Raw genomic sequence first — 16492 nt, forward strand, 5'->3', positions numbered from 1 at the left:
AACCTAGCTTTATCAGAGTCACAAAGCAGCTCACAGCCAGAGCAGCAGCAGTAACAGCCACTGATACCCTGGGATGTCATTTAATGTTCATAAGATGATAAGTTTTAGTACTCACACTTTACAAGTGAAGAAAATGTGATGCTAGAAAGGTTGAGTAAGCTAGCCCCAAGTCACAGGTTTGTCTTGTTCCAAAGTCCATGCTCTTAACCATGCCACTTAATGGCCTCCTTCTTCCACGTACCCACCCTCCAAACCCCAGATTTTGGCCTCCTCTCCCAGGGGGAAACTCCATCAGAATCTTTGAAAAGTGGGAAGGGAGAGAGCAGCCATATACAATTCCTGGTAGCAACCATCACTCCAGGCTTGGTCAGTAGATCAGGTTGACTGGTTTATGGGGTGGGGTGCATAAACTCCTGCGCGGTCTGGATTTCAGCAAGGCTTTCAATGTTCTTCAGAGCCTGGATCAAGAAGGAGACATGAGAGATAAAAACTGAAACTGCTTATATATAGTAGGTTGAATTGTGCTCCTCCAAAAGATACTGAAGTCCTCACCCTTGGTACCTGTAAATGTGAACTTATTTAGAAATAGGGTCTTTGCGTATGTAATCTAGTTAGGATAAACTCATGGTGGATTGGGGTGAGCCCTAAACCCAATGATTGGTGCCTTATAAGAGGAAAACTGGACATAGAGACACAAAGAAGACACATACAGAGGAAGACTGCCATGTAAAGATGAAGGCAGAGGTGGAGTCATGCAACCTACAAACCAGTAACGTCAAGGATTGCCAGCAACCAGCAAATGTTATAAAGAGGCAAAGAAGGGTTCTCTGTAGAATCTTTGGGAAAACCATGGCCCTGCTGGCACCTTGTTAGGACCTTTAGCCTCCAGAACTGTGAGAGAATGAACTTCTGTTGTTTTAAGCCATTCAGTTTGTGGTAATGTGTTCTGGTAGCCCTAGGAAACTAAGCAATCTGGTTGCCCCACTGCAGATTGAGCAATCCCAGCATATCATGTGGACTTGGGTAGTGGAACAGAGGGCTTTATCCTTGACCCTAATTTATTTTATTATCTTCTTGGATGAAAATAAAGAGAATGTCTGCCAAGAGGTAGATTACGTAAAACCTGGAGGGGTGGTTAGTATTGAAGACAATCTATACTCACAAACACCTCAGTGAACTTCAATATTGGACCAAACTTTCTAAGTTGAAATTTAACAAGGACAGAGTCCTTTATTTACATTTAAATAATCAATGGCATGAATGCAGAATGGTGAGCCCCTGGCTGAATGACAGCTCTTATAATAAAAGGTGTTGACTGCAGCTGAATATGAGTCAACAATGCACTGTGGTCACTAAAACAGCTACTATACCCTTAAGGTGCTTCACTGACAAGGAGAAATGAAATGAACATCCCATGGGCCTTAGGCTGATCAGGCCATACACCTGGAGCTTCATTCAGCTCTGGGTACCATGTCATAGTATTTCGACATTGCTCAGCATCCATGGAAAGAGAGCAAAAAAAGTGCAGGGTCCAGAAACTCTTATGCAAGGAAAATTAGGGGATCTAAGCTTGTTTCCTCAGAGATGAAAAAATGTGGGAACATGGGACATGTCTTTAAATACCAAATGGCTCTCACAAAACAGAAGGAATGAGCCAATTGTATAATGGTCAGAAGGTTCCTACCCAGTAGCTCCTGCACGAATGAGGGTAAGCAGCAGTCTCAGTCTTCAGACAAGGGCACGCAGCTCTTGGCTTTGAAGCATTTAGCCTCACTTTATCTAATGATAACACCTACATTTCCTTTGTGAGACCACTCAACCCTCCTTGGCCCGTGGTTCCAAGGTGGGCATGTGACTTATGCTTAGCCAATCAGAGTACTATATCCCTTTGGCCGTAGCAATCTGTCCAGGGGTATGCATGTGACCCAAACCAGAGCAATGAGTGTCTATCCCAGGCATTTTGTTGCAGTTACCAGGCAGAGACTCTTTCCTTCCATTAGAATTATGAAGCTGGTAAGATAAAAACCTGGAGGTGCTGGAGGCCAGCTTGCCAAGGTATGAGAGAAGCCTGCTTGAGAATGAAGTCAAAACAGGAAATAGAGCCAAGGAATGCAGAAAGTTCTCTGCTAGTGCCTTGTGAACACCTGGATCCAGCCATGACTGAAGCTTATTTGTAACATGATGCATTTCCATCCCCTTTTCTGCTTTCACCGATTTTGAGTTGAGGTTTTGTCCTTTGCAATCAGGTATCATAATATATACATCCACCTGCAAGTATAGCAAGCTGTCTGATGAAGTTGTGATGTGGAAGGAGTTATAATGATTAACATTTATTGGGTACCTTCTATATGTAAAAATTGTGGTATGTATTATGTGGCATATTTGATAGTGTTATACTTGCAAGTAATTTAACAAGTTAAATAATTCTATAATACTTGCTGTGAGAAAACAACTATCTCTTGCAACACAGACCCTATTTCCAACTTTTTTAGCTGATTCTTTATCTATTGACTTTTCACTGTGGATGATTCGAATTTAGCTCATTTTTTGCTCTCCCTGTCCCCACCACACAGGTCTAGCCAAACAAGCTTCCCATCTCTCCTTCCTCCCACTTTAGTTATGCTGTAATTTTGTTTGGATCAATGTCCACTCTTTCTATTTTGACTTTAAAAACTTTTCACAGCTCTTGTACTATATTACAATTATTTTTTTCCTGCACAACATTTTATTTTTGCTAGAGTTAATAATTGTCTTACTTTTTTCATTTGTTTAGTATTCTGTATATTTGTTACTAAGTCAACCTCACACTCTCCCCCATTTGTGTGTAAATCTCTAGTCAATACGCTAAAAAATTTAGGTGTTTTTTCAATGTTCTCATAGGCTCCAATCTGGACCGGTTACCTCCAGGTTTCTACCACAGCTGTTGTCTTGGAATCTCCCTTCACCATCAGCTAGAGAGTCCCTTTGCTGCTCACTCTGTAAATTCTTGGTTCCTGGATCCTATTTCTTCTTTCTTGATTTACATTCTTCCTTTGGCAGAGCACATCCTCAAGTAACTTCCTGAGAAAATGGGTGCATTGGAGGTACATTTTCAAGATTGTCACTAAAAATGTTTCATACTCCCACTGGCTAAAGGGAGGAGGAGTTCGGGAGCAGAGATGGAGGCCATGGTTGGTATCTGGGTGAATCTGGGGTGAGGTCGGTATGACTAAGGGGGTTTCTAGAATGTCTGGAAAGGGCTTCAGCCTGTCTGAGAGCCAGATAAATAGAGGGAAGGGAGGGAAAAGGAAATGCATATGGGGGGTGATGCTACACAGGCCAGAGCAATTGGCCATGGATGCCTGTTGACTGGCTAGGTAAAGGGAGAGCAGGCAGGTCTTGCTCCTGAGTTATGGGAAATTTGGCAGGGTTAAGTAGCAACCTCTGGAGCTTAAGAACAAAGATTAAAGTAGAGATATCAGCCACCACTTTGGGTCCCTGATTTGATCCCGAGAGGTTCATTTGAACCAGGAGGTTCATTTTTAAGTCCTGTTAATTGTTCTTTCACACCTGTTAGATGTCTTCCCATCTGTGTCTTGCAGCCAAGGCTCAGCTCCAGACCCAGGACTTAGAACTCTAGAGGGGCTTCTCAAACTCTCCCTCATATCAACCCAGCAGCTTCCAGAGCTAGGCCCCCCTTTGTCCAACTGAAGTTCATGGAAGACTTTAAGGGCTTGAACTGACTGCCTGTCGCTGATCTACCAGCCTCATCATGCTCTCTTTCTTTACGTGACTGTGGGCAAATGAGTCACTTCTCAGTCTTCTGTCTATAAAATGAGGAGGTTGGATCAGCTGCTTTTCATAGTCCATACCAGTGTCGTCTTGCTGAGATTCCATCTCCCACACACTTTGCTGGGTTCTGTGGCCTCCAGGCTGTTTCTGCAACATACATTCCAGCCACCCTGATGGCTGTCTGCATTCCCTCCTTCCCTCTGCTCAAGCCTGCCCCAGGGTTCAGTAGAGGCTGCAGTGAGCTCAGCCCCTTACCTTAATTCCATAAATCTTTTTTAAGGTTTGGTCTTGTTCCTAGAAAAGCACTTAAGTCTTAGGTACAGGGTATCTTAACCTGGGATCTGCCCAGCATACCATGAGCCAAGTAGAGTCTTCTGGGAGTCATATAGTCCGTCCCTCTGCACTAGGCTAGACTTTATTCATCAGAGATAATCTTTAAACAGGCACAAAAGAAAACTTGACATCTTTATGTAATATATTCATATTTTGCAGCTCCTCAAAAGTGAAGTTCTTTCTTAGATCTAGCCTGAATCCTCCAGTAAGACTTGAAACAGAGCAGAGCTACATTTCTAAGGGCACCTGGAAAGAAGACTCAGGAGGTATCATGCCTCACTCTGCTTTCCTTCTCCACAGGAAGGTGCCCAAGCCTTTGGGTGGGAAGGAGACCCTTCCTTTCACCTCCTACCCTCTCTGAGTAGGTTCACTTGCCTGGGCTACAGTTGATCTTAGCACCAGGAAGGTCTGAAGATATTATCTAACAGGTCTTGACCAGGCCTTCTGGTTCCGCAAGTACAGCCTTCAAGTTAAAAATTGTTCTAAAAATGCAGTGCAGTTGCCTAAACACACAGTCCTAGCGGAGGAGGCCTGGGGGCAGAGGCCACAGTCAGCAGGAGGGTGTATTTTCCACAGGAACTGTGGGCCTAGTGCTCTGACCCCAAGGGAAACGTCCAACTCAGGGACCAGTGGCACATGCCTGCTCCTCAGAAATAGGTGTTATGACCTCACACCCTTTGAACTGTTTTCTCTACAACCTACTCTGTCTCCCTCTGGCCCCTCCTTCATAACCCTGTCCAGCCCCACTTTGTATGTGCATCAGAGTCTTGACTTTTGTTTTTTAGATGTCTTGTTTCATTTCCATATTTTAGGCACCTCTAACCCTTTCCCTACTTATTTTCTGGCCTCTTCATTCTTTTCCTCTTTTTCCCTCTTGCCTCCACTCCCCTCTACCCACTAAGTAACGGCAATAAGGATTACACTCTCCCCCTTAAACTCTGCCCCTCACCCAACGAAGCCTTTGGGAATGGGTCTGGTGGAAGGAGGTAGCCTCTGGTCGTTCCATTGGGATCTTGAGGAAGTCCATTTGCCTCTCACCCTCTGAGAAAGGGGTGCAATAATATCCACTGTATTCTCTGCCTCACAAAATGGTTGTGAAAATCAATAGAGATGACATTAACTTTTACCTTCTACCTTCTTGAACATGTATAATACAGTTATAATCTTTTTGTCTACTAATTCTATCACATGTGTTGTTTCTGGGTCAGTTTCGGTTGACTGATATTTCTTCTCATTACAGACCATGACTTCCTGCTTTTGCATGCCTGCCAACCTTTTACTGGACACCAGACATTGTGAGTGCGTTTTACCTTTTTGGGTGCCGGATATTTTTTATTCCTATATATGTTCTTGAATTTTGTTGTAGAACACAGTTAAGTTTCTTGGAAACAAGGACTTTTAAATTATTTTCCTTTATTTCATTTGCTACATATTTATTAAGCACCTGTAATTTGCCAGGCATTGTGGTAGGTACTGGGGTATGTAAAGAAGCATGAAAGACACTTTTGGCCCTGGCTGGTGTGGCTCAGTGGATTGAGTGTGGACCTGCAAATCAAAAGGTTGTGGGTTCAATTCCCAGTCAGGGCACATGTGTCGGTGGTGGGCCAGTAAGTCGCTTGGGGGCATGCAAGAAGCAACTGATCGATGTTCCTCTCACACATCAATGTATTTCTCCCTCTCTTCCCCTCTCTCTAAAAATAAATAAATAAATAAAACCTTTTTTAAAAACCCACAAAACAATGAAACACTTATGGAGTGGTCCATAAACCTGCTCATCAGAACTACGTGGAGGACTTAATGAAAGAGAAACTCCCATCCTCAACCCTGACCCACGGGGTTAGGGTCTGTAAAGATGGGGCCCAAGGAGGCAGGGGTGTTGTCTATGTTTTCTTGGCTTCTCAGATGATCCCAACCCCCAGGGTTGGAAACCAGTGTGTTGTTGGTGAGGGAAGGAACTGAGGGTTGGCTGGGAGGAGGAGGAAAAAGTGAGTATAGACTTGGGGAAGACTTGGATGGGCCACAGTGAGGAAGGCAGGGGAAGAAGGGGAGCAAGAGGGCATCTCCCTCTTGCTCCTTGACTAGGTCCGCCCAGGTACATGTTTCCACACTGGCCAGTGACTGATGACTGTGATGGGTTCTTTTAAAAAGTAGTAAAAAGAACCCCAAAGGAAATATAGCAGCTCTAATCAATTCTTCATGATAGAAATGTTTCTCCCCTCGACTATTTTATGGCATATTTTGCTCACTGATCAGCTTTTCCCTATTTGTTTTGTCTTAGAGAATTGCTATAAAAGTAGGCAATTCTCTAAAACAAAAAGTAGGCAATATTTTCCACTTTGTTCTTGGTGTATGTATAAGTAAAAAACAGTTGGTTTGTTTCTTTATATATTAGTGATATTTATGCTGACGTTTATAAAGCAGTTACTAAGTTTTATTGCCTGGAAATTAAATTCATGCCCATTAAGGAATGAGCAGTAAAAAAAAATCTAATGTCTCCAACCTTGATGATTTTCATATGTAAATTAAAAAAAAAAACTTTAAAAGAGTCTTTTAGGAGCCATAATCTCATATTCAGCAAGTCCTTTATTCCACTACAGTATCTTTGTTTTCTTCTGTTAAATTTAAAGTCAAATGAATACTTGTAATTTTTAAAATTTAATCTTTATTGTATTTTTTCCCATTACCATTTAGTCCACTTACACTCCCCACCCCTGAATGCCTGTAATGTTATTTTTTATCCCCTTTTTTAACAGCTTTCACTCTTTATTTAATGGACATAATTTCAGCATTTGTTTTTGAAAATCCCCTGGGACTCTAATAGGGAAATATCACTGTGCTAGAGAAACATCGAAGGGTTGCCTCTCATACACCTTCAACTGAGGACCTGGCCCGCAACCCAGGCATGTGCCCCAACAGGGAATCAAACTGTGACATTTTGGTTCACAGGTCAGCACTCAATCCACTGAGCCATACCAGCGAGGGCTGTAATTTTAAGATATTAACAATGACTTTGTTTTCCACTCAACAATGATTGGAGTAGTCAGGCACTGCTGCTGGTAAAAGCAGTGGACCAAACATACAAAAATCCTGATGGACTTGCATTCCAATTAGAGAAGGATAATAAGCCAAATTAACCAGATGAAATAAGAGCATGATTTGCATAGTAAATAGCAATAAAACGCTAAGGAGAAAAAAACAAAAATCAGGTTGAGAGATATAAAATAAGAGATAAGCAGTCAGGTTTGGAATTTTAGGCAGGAGAGCCTGAAAGATCTCGTGCAAAGATAATGCTTTAAACTTTCCATCACAGATTTCAAAGGTATGCAAAGTTAGAATAATAAAATGAAACATATAGATAAAAAAACTCTGTTTCAAGAAATATTAATATTTTGCCAGTGTAGTTTTACATACATTTCCCCAAACTTTTGTTTGTTTTCTGTCCTAGGTTTTTATTTTATTTTATTATTATTATTTTTTAGACAGAGGCAAAGGGAGGGAGAAAGAGAGGAGGAGAAACATCAATGTGTGGTTTTCTCTTATGCACCCCTCACTGGGGACCTGGCCCTCAACCCAGGCATGTGTCCTGACTGGGAATCAAACTGGTGATGCTTTGGTTCACAGGCTGGTGCTCAATCCACTGAGCCACACCAGTGAGCCATACACTGGAGAGAAATTAGACTGGACAAAATATTAGATTTATAAGTAGCTAATCAAGAGTGATAATGAGCAAAGGACAGGAATTAAAATTTTAAAGGTTTTATTTATTTAGAGAGAAGGGAAGGGAGGGAGAAAGAGAAGGAGAGAAACATCAATGTGTGAGAGACACATCAATCCATCACCTCTTGTACTCTCTCAACGGGGGCCTGGCCCGTGACCCAGACATGTGCCCAGACAGAGAATTGAACTCACGACCTTTTGGTTTGCAGGCCGGCACTCAGTCTACTAAGGCACACCAGCCAGAGTGGAACTAAATTTTGTTCCTGAAGAATTTAAAAAGCAAACACCATGGTGTACCAGATGAAGTTAGCAAGATTCAGCCACATTAGCCACACTGGCGTTCTCTGCAGAGTTGGTGGGAGTGTGCTCATATACTAGTATAAATATAAATCGTTACACTGGGAGAAAGGTAGTGATAAAGAACTAGAAAGCTATAATCAAATATATGTTTATCTTTTCAAAAATATTTTATTTATTTATTTTTAGAGAGGGGAAGGGAGATAGAAAGAGAGGGAGAAAAGCATCAGTGTGCAGTTGCCTCTCAAGCACCCCACAGTGGAGACCCAGCTCGCAACCCAGGCATGTGCCCTGACTGGGAATTGAACTGGCGACCCTTTGATTCACAGTCCAATGCTCAATCCACTGAGCCACAGCAGCCAGGGCATATGTTTGTCTTTAACAGCAAAAAGAAGCAAACTGAATATTCAGCCAGTAAAAAAAAAAAAAAAAGACTGAATAAATGATGTTTCATTAGCTTGGAAGCTGTCATTAAAAATTCTGTGTCTGACCTGACTGGTGTGGCTCAGTTGGCTGGACATTATCCCACACAGTGAAAGATTTGATTGCCAGTTCAATTCCCAGTGGGGGCACGTGCCTTGGTTGTGAGTTCAATCCCTGGTTGGAGCATGTGTGAGAGGCAACCAAGAAAAAAAATATGTCTGAAGACTCCAGGATTATAAAGGAACATTTATAATAAAAATGTTACATGACATGGAAAACATAAAAGAGATCGCTATAACTGAAGTGATATAAAATATGTTTGTATTTGGATGAACAGGAAAAACTAGACAGAAAAAAATAACATTGCCCTGACCAGTATGACTTAGTTGACTGGGTGGCTTTCCTCAAAGCTCAAGGTCACTGGTTCAATTCCAGTCAGGGCACATGCCTGGGTGGCAGTTCCACCCCAGGTCAGGGCATGTAGGGAGAGGCAACCAACTGATATTTCTCTCCCTCCCTTTTTCCCTTCCCCTGTCTAAAAATAAATAAATAAAATATTTTTAAAAGCTTAAAAAATAACATCATTGGGCCAGAATGTCCAGAACATAGATGATTTTTTCTTTAAAATTCCCTTTAATATCTTCTCTTTGATTGTTTTTATAATAATTCTTTTCAAAGAGAAGTCAGGATGCGGGGAAACATTTAAGACGATATGGAAACTATGCCCACATACCGCCTCCTGTCTCGAAGTCTTGCCCGAGACTTCAGCCGCCTGCCTGTCCCTGGCTGCCCTACACCCTGGAGCCAGACAGGTAAATCCCACTTCACTCAGGCACTAGCAAGCCCTGGCACCTCGGGCACAGCAAGGCTGGTTGCTGCCCTTGCCGATCCTGCCACCCTACCAGGTTCTTAAATACTTTATCTCCATTTAATCCTCACGATTCAGTGAGGTAGGTGTGATGATCTCTATTTTCTAGATTTAATGTTCTCATAGAAAGTTGGGTAACTTGTCCAAGGTCGCAGAGTGGGTAAACAACAGAGCCAAATACAAGCTTCTGCTCTTCACCTCTGTGTTGCACTGCTGTGCTGGATTCTCAGGGGAGCTCTGCCACAAGGCTTGTTGCGCAGCAGAGTGAGCGCCCCAACATCTCTGCTCTCCTGGTCATTGTTAGGTAACAAGGTGAGGCATCTGAGAGAGGAACCTACCTCCCTGGATCTGGACTTAGAGCAGTGCAGAGGGTGGCAGGACCATCACCTCCACTCATTCATTCATTCATTCATTCACTCATTCATTCATTCCATGTACATCTACTGAGCCCTCTCTATGAGCCAGGCACTGTACTATCTCTAGAATACACGTAATAAGACATAGTCCCCATCTAACAAAGGGAGGAAGACACATCAACAGAGAAATATAATGAAATACTGTCTCCATTCAAATGTCACCTCCTCAGAGAAGTTGCGCTGGACCATGTTACCTAAAGCATCTCTCCATGTCCATTCACTCTCCCATTACTCTGTGGTTCTCCATACAAGTTGTTACTGTCTGAACTCTGTTAGTACTTATAATTCCCATGAGGAGAAGAACTTTGCTCGTTCACCTCTGTATGTCCCAGGGCTTAGCACAGAGTAAATACTTCATGCATATTTACTGTTTATTGAATTGTCTGAATGAGTGAACGTGTTGCAGGTGCCACATGTAGAGCTGAGCTGAGCTGAGCTGAGCAAGGAAAGAGGGTAATAACTTCAGCGGGAGGAGATGGCAGAGACGTCATCCACAGGTAGTTTGGGAAAGGGAGGGAAATGTACTTCTTTGGCAAGAGTCACGAACATACTTACAACCCTTCAAACCCAGAAGAGTGGGGTAGGAGGAAACAGTCAGTAGTCCATGGTCTTCGCTTTCACCTGTTTTAGAGACTTGCTCTAAAAGATTACATTCTCTTCAAACTAGCAGTTTATTTGCTATAATTTGGACTGAGCAAATAATGACAAGATGAGGGCAAAGATGAGTACGAGGACGTTCATCACAGCATTGTTGATAATGACAAAAGCTGTAAAAAGCCTGTCCAACCGTAAGGGAATGGTTAAATGATCATTGAGTCGTGTGAAGGAATGGTATGTACGCACTAGAAAGCATATGTAGACGTATACATTTATAGACTTGAAAAGGCACTCAAGATGAAGATTTCATAAAAAGCACATTTCCAAATAGTAGTTTGGAACTCTTTTATTAAGTTTGATGTTTTTATTTTGACAATTATCTATGTATGAGACAAAAACATATGGGTTGTGTCTGGTTGGTGGGTCTACAGGTGACCTGCTTATTTTTTTCTTAAAATGTCTGCAATAAATATAAATGACTTGGACAAAAAAATGAAAAGAAAATGAGGTCTAGGCTTTCCTCTGGAGATGAGAGTTAGGCAGTATGACCTGCCAGGTGTGAGCTGAGTAAAGGGGAAAGCACCTGCGCTTCCAAGGAGAGTCCTCAGGGGAGAACCCTCAGCCCCCCTGCCTCCTCAGATGAAAGGGAATCCTCTTGAACATGCAGGTATTGAAACCCAATCAACTAACTGTAATCGGTTTAGTGTTCATTCAATACACTCAAGGCTTAGCCTGCCAGGTGCAGGGATAATGGGATTAGAATGCAAAATTGATTTCTGGACTACAGGGTCTGTTCTAGGTGTGGCAGTGAGGGGTAGAGTTCAACCTCCCCACCCTCCCCCCAACCCAGGCCTCCGAGCAAGTGCCAGCCCTTCTGAGAACTGGGGTGTCTGATCCTCACAGAGACAGGTGGAACAGAGCTTCCTTCCTGGGGAACCCCTCTCCTGTTAATCCTCGTTCAGGGAATTCTTCTTTACACCAAATTAAGTTTTCTGCCACCATAATTATAAACATATTTCTTCTTGTTTTCCTCTGATTATAGAATACTTGAAAGATGTAAAAATTGATGTGCTTGGAATATATGAATTATAAGGAAAAAAATCCTTGATCAACCTTTGCCCTAGAAATATGACCACTAAATATTTTAGTAGATTGTTCTCATACAGACAGGCATAATTGGCATGACCCTGTGTCTCCTGTGGGATCCTGATCTCCCCATGTACCATCAGTCCCTAAGGAAAGCCTTTGTAGCCTCATCCTTTCGGCCTCGCTCCCCAGGCAGCGCTCGGCACACTCTGACGGACCGCTGACTGCATACCCGCCAGTAGAGACATAGGCACCTCTTCCCCTCAGCGTGCCACCTTCCAAATCGTGGAGGAAGACTTCCCCAGCAGCTGTGGCCTAGACTCTCGCGGGGAAGAGCACTTGGAGGGGAAGGGCATCCAGTTGGGATGCAGACCATGAAAGCCCCCATACCCGTGTGTTTCTGTTTATTAAGACAGCACGCTGCACAAAGGGAACACCAGTAACACAGCCACACCCTTCTATTCACATGACAGGCACTGCACCGCTTCCGTTTTCCTGCTCTGTCTCCACCCAAACTTCCCGGGGTCTCCCTCACAGTTTCAACACCATTATCATTTTGCTTGGTTTTGCTGCTGCTAACTAACATAGGAAAAGCTTGAGGTTCTGCCTGGTTTCTTTAACGAAGTTTGACCTGTTGCTGATTCTCTGATGTGGGAGTGATAGGGGAACCCAAGAGTTAAAAATGTTAGCCTTAGTAGGTAGACTTAAGTGATTAATGCCAGTGAAAACCTATTATTCCAGGAACTGGAATGCATGACCTCTAGAAGGCAATTCAACCTTTGGGCCCCAGGAGGTCTCTGAGTGAGGGTATCTGTGCTGTTGATCAATGGATAAATAAATACTAGGAAAATAGCTCCTGAACTGCAACTCTTATCCAATTTACCTTTTTTCCCAAACCCCTTGCCCACCCTTTTTTCTTCTTCTAAAAAGGCCAGCTTGAAATAAGATGTTAAGACTTTTTTCTTAAATATTTCATTTATTTATTTTTAGAGAGAAGGTAAGGGAGGGAGAAAGAGAAGGAGAGAAACATCAATGTGCAAGAGAGACATCAATTAGTTGCCTCTTGCATGCTCCTACCTGGGGACCTGGCCTGCAACCCAGGCATGTGCTCTGACCGGGACTTGAACCAGTGACCTTTTGGTTCACAGGCCCACACTCAATCCACTGAGCCACACCAGCCAGGGTGAGACAGCTTTTGAGAGTATATAACTTGCCATTTTCTCAGATCTCAGGCATCTGAATAAAGCACCCATAAAGATTCAATTCTTACCTTTACTTAATGTATTGGTAGTGACAGGCAGCAAGGATGCAGGCTTTTCTGGTTTTAGGAGGTGGTGGCTCTCACCGCCCAGCTTAGATGCTGGGCTGTTCACATGGCTCCCTCAGCTTGTGAGGCCCTGGAGGGTCTCCGTCTGCGTTCTCTTCATCCACTCTGCTTGAGAGAACTCGGTGTTGCCTGGGCCCACAGCCCGATGCAGGTGCAGCCCGGTCTACACAGGCCCAGCTGTAAGAGGGTGCAGCCAGGGGGCCCACCAAAGAAGGATTTGTAATGGGGTCCAGAACTCAGGGTGTCCAGGAAATATTAAAAATATGGGATATCCTCCCCCCTTGCTTCCCCCCCACCCCCACCCCTGCAAGCAGGTCTGAACTAGGGGATGGGATACATGGAGCAGGGCCATTGAGAGTTGTTTTGCATAGCAAGAGTTCTGCAAATAACCTCAGGCTTGGTCATTTAACATATCTATCGGTTTGAACTGGTTTCATAGGTATGTTACATAGCTGTGGTCTTGCTTTGAGGCAGGGGGATGGGAGTGACTTCCATCCAGGATGTAACTGAGAGGCAACTCTCGCTTGTTACAGCGTTAGCATGAGAGTTTGCAGATGACTGGCTCCAAGCCCTAGGGCCATGCTTACCCAAACTTACTGTGGCAGCCAAGAAAGGCTGGAAAAATATAGGAATGCTGGCAGGTATAAATGACTGTGGGAGGAGTCAGAAATGGGGGTACAGAGGAAGACTGGCGCAGGGATGTAAACCCAGGCTTGGCAGCCTTGCTGGATGATGGTGACCACGTGGGTTTGGGCTGCTCCCTTTTGCCACAGGAGAAGGCTTAGGAAGCAGGAGAGACCTTGCTGGGAAGGAAAGGGGTGAAAGGACTCTTGCTGGTGGGCCTTGAGAAGGTGCCACATGGTTTTGGATCAACTGGAGATCGTGGTGGCGACGCAGCTGGTGGTGCCGGGAACCGAGGGACTATCCGAGCCATGGACTTTTACTTCTTTTCTTGAGATACAGTACCAGGCTGGACAGAGGGAGAAGGAAGAACTGTGTGCATTTGTGGGTATTCTAAAGGACTTTAGTATTTTAATGAAGACATTAAGTCATTACTCTAAGTCTGTATAACTTTTAAAATAAATGATTCCTTTCCTTTTCACCAATCTTTGGCATTGAGAGATGTCTTTCCCTGGTGGCAGGCAAGGCAAACCTAGTAGGAGGTGGGGGGACCCCCAGAGAACAGGGGGGGTCTATTTAGTAATAGTATATCATTCACACCTCCCCCATCCTGGATCTGTTCTGTAACACATACACCCACCCTGCCCTCTGACCTGCAAAAGCAAGGGTGGCTAGAATACAGTGGTCAAAAGCAGGGTGGCCAGGGCTCCCTATGTAGCAAGAAATGGCCAAGAGCTTGAGTCCTTTGTTCTGAGTACTTATATAGTTGATGGGATGGGGTAAGGGAGTTACATACTGATTGATGGGTAAAGGTGGTGCCAGCTTCCCCCAGGAAGATGTGACTACACCAATGTAGGCATGTGTGAGGGTCTGTTAGCCTGAATCCTCATCTTGCTCCAGACTCTATTTGTTCATTTTGAAGCAGGCAGTTAACCAGAGTTGTTTTATGGGCTTTTTCTTTGGGTGCTGTAGAACTCCTTCCCTTCCCCCTCCTAGAACTTGGGATGAGTACACAGTCTCAAGGTTTCCTTTCCCCAGCTAGTGGAGATGATACAGACTTTCAAGGGCTACCCTCTTTCTGCACTATTATAGTTTACTTATCCTGTTTGGCATACCTGGCAGCCTTATTGAACAAGGCTCAAGACTTCTGGGTCAACGTGTAAGCTTTTGCTTTTAGCCTCCCGTATTAAGTTCTTTGTTAGATCGCAATAGTGAGAGCCCTCTTTTTATTTCCCCTTTGGCCACTCATTCCTAGTCTTTCTCCCCTCATGTAATAGGAACCCAAATCTTTGGGGACTTTGGGCTCAGGACTATGGGGTAAACTGGTGAGACATGTCTCCATCCTCCTCCCTGCCTTGGTTTGCTGTCTATCCTACCTAACATCACCTCGGGTGTCTATTTGGCTACTTCTCTTGCTCCCTTCAAGTCTGTTCAAATCTCACCTTCTCAGAGAGGCCCCCTTTGTTGCTATATTTAATACTGCAATCTCATTTCCACTGAGACAGGCCAGTAAGCCAGGACAAGTGGAATAGGGAAACCGAGACAGACAGCTGAACAAATTGGCCAAACAATTTACAACCAAATACATTAGGTCACCTCCCTAGAGATAACATCTAGGCCTCTGTTCTATTTCAGCTCCAGGCCCACAAAAGCAGCAAAACCAAGTGGGCGATGCCAGGACCAGCTGCAATGACTGATGACCCCCTGCACTGCCACTGACCAATCAGTGGAGACCACGACCCTAAAGAGCACACCTGGAGAACTGATGAATATTCTGCTGAGAACTCCCCTAAGATCCCACCACAAGAGAGAGATAAAAGCCTCAAGACAAAGGACCCAGCCTCCTGCTCTCCCTGCGGGGAGCAGCCTTCACCATTTCCTTTCCTCTCTTCTTCCCCCCACTGCTTCCCCCACAGGCACACATGTCCTGTGCTCTGGGGGACCCCACAAGACTTGAAATCAAGAGAGCAGTGGTTAGTGGCAGCTTGTCCTGGGCTAACTTCTGAACCTGTCCCCAAAACCACCTTTTCACTGACTCCCCAGTGAGCTAAAGCAGCCCAGCCGAGGCTCTTCTGTTGCTTCTTCTATGCTAAGTCCTTCCTTGTTTTGCTGTCCCCAGCTTTAGTAAACATATCCTCAGTCACCTGGACTCATGCTGTGAAATCTCTCCTGCACCAAGACAAGAAACCACACACTCCCGGCTGGCCCCTGTCCGGTAATAGCACCAGCCTGTCTGATCTCCCTCACAATGCTTTCCTCTCTTTTTCTAATAGTTCCATCACCTTATAACATACTGCATAATTAACCCATGTAGTGTGTCTATTTTTTACCATCCAGCTCCCACTGCCCAGAATGCAGGCTCCATGAGAGTAGGGGTCTCTGTCTCTTTCTTGTTCATGGATATATTTTGAGCGTCTAGAATGGTACCCTGCACAAAGTAGGTGCACAATAGTTATGAATGAATGATGGATGAACACAGGTATTTGGAATCCAATCTGTGGATAGGAGGAAATTCTTGACGGGGAAGAGTGAGTATACTTTTACTTGGGCCAGAGGCAGAAATGAGGTGGATCATGCCCACCACAGCCCAAACTCCCAGTTTGGTTTGGAATTGCCAGCTCATTCTCTCATTCTATCCAGTCTGGAACGGGGAGGAAGTGTGTCACGGGTGTACACTGTACATCTACCTGTGATGCCAGTCCCTCCTGGAGACTTCTAAGATAAATAGGCAGAGATACCCTTGGCCAGCTTTAGCCCCCTTCCTGAACCCATTAGGTTTCACCTCAGAGAACTTCCCTGACAATCCCAGGAGCTGAGGTGCCATCCAAATGATGGAGGACCCGCAGAATCGCTCTCTCCAGAGATGCTTTGCTCCCTGGCCCAGTTGGGTGTATTTTTATCAGAAAGAAATGGAATGAATTAAATGGTGCCCGGAAGTTCCTGGAGCAGCTGGGATGTGATAGAATGAATATGTATTTTGTGGATTCAGTTTTCACTTCTGCCACTTCCTGAGTGATAGGTTTTGAATCCTCTCTG

General features: G+C 44.2%; 1 long non-coding RNA gene across 1 annotated transcript; it reads left to right on the plus strand.

Moving 5' to 3' along the window:
• The first annotated feature begins 3032 nt into the window (after nt 1-3032).
• LOC128628521 (uncharacterized) lies at nt 3033-15624 on the plus strand. The gene is made up of 3 exons (XR_008392925.1): nt 3033-3170; nt 5345-5399; nt 15092-15624. It is a non-coding gene; the product is annotated as an uncharacterized LOC128628521 (long non-coding RNA).
• The last annotated feature ends 868 nt before the right edge of the window (nt 15625-16492 follow it).

The sequence above is a fragment of the Artibeus jamaicensis genome, unplaced genomic scaffold (assembly GCF_021234435.1).
Source record: "Artibeus jamaicensis isolate MK-2021 breed Jamaican fruit bat unplaced genomic scaffold, CSHL_Jam_final contig_793, whole genome shotgun sequence".
NCBI lineage: Eukaryota > Metazoa > Chordata > Mammalia > Chiroptera > Phyllostomidae > Artibeus > Artibeus jamaicensis.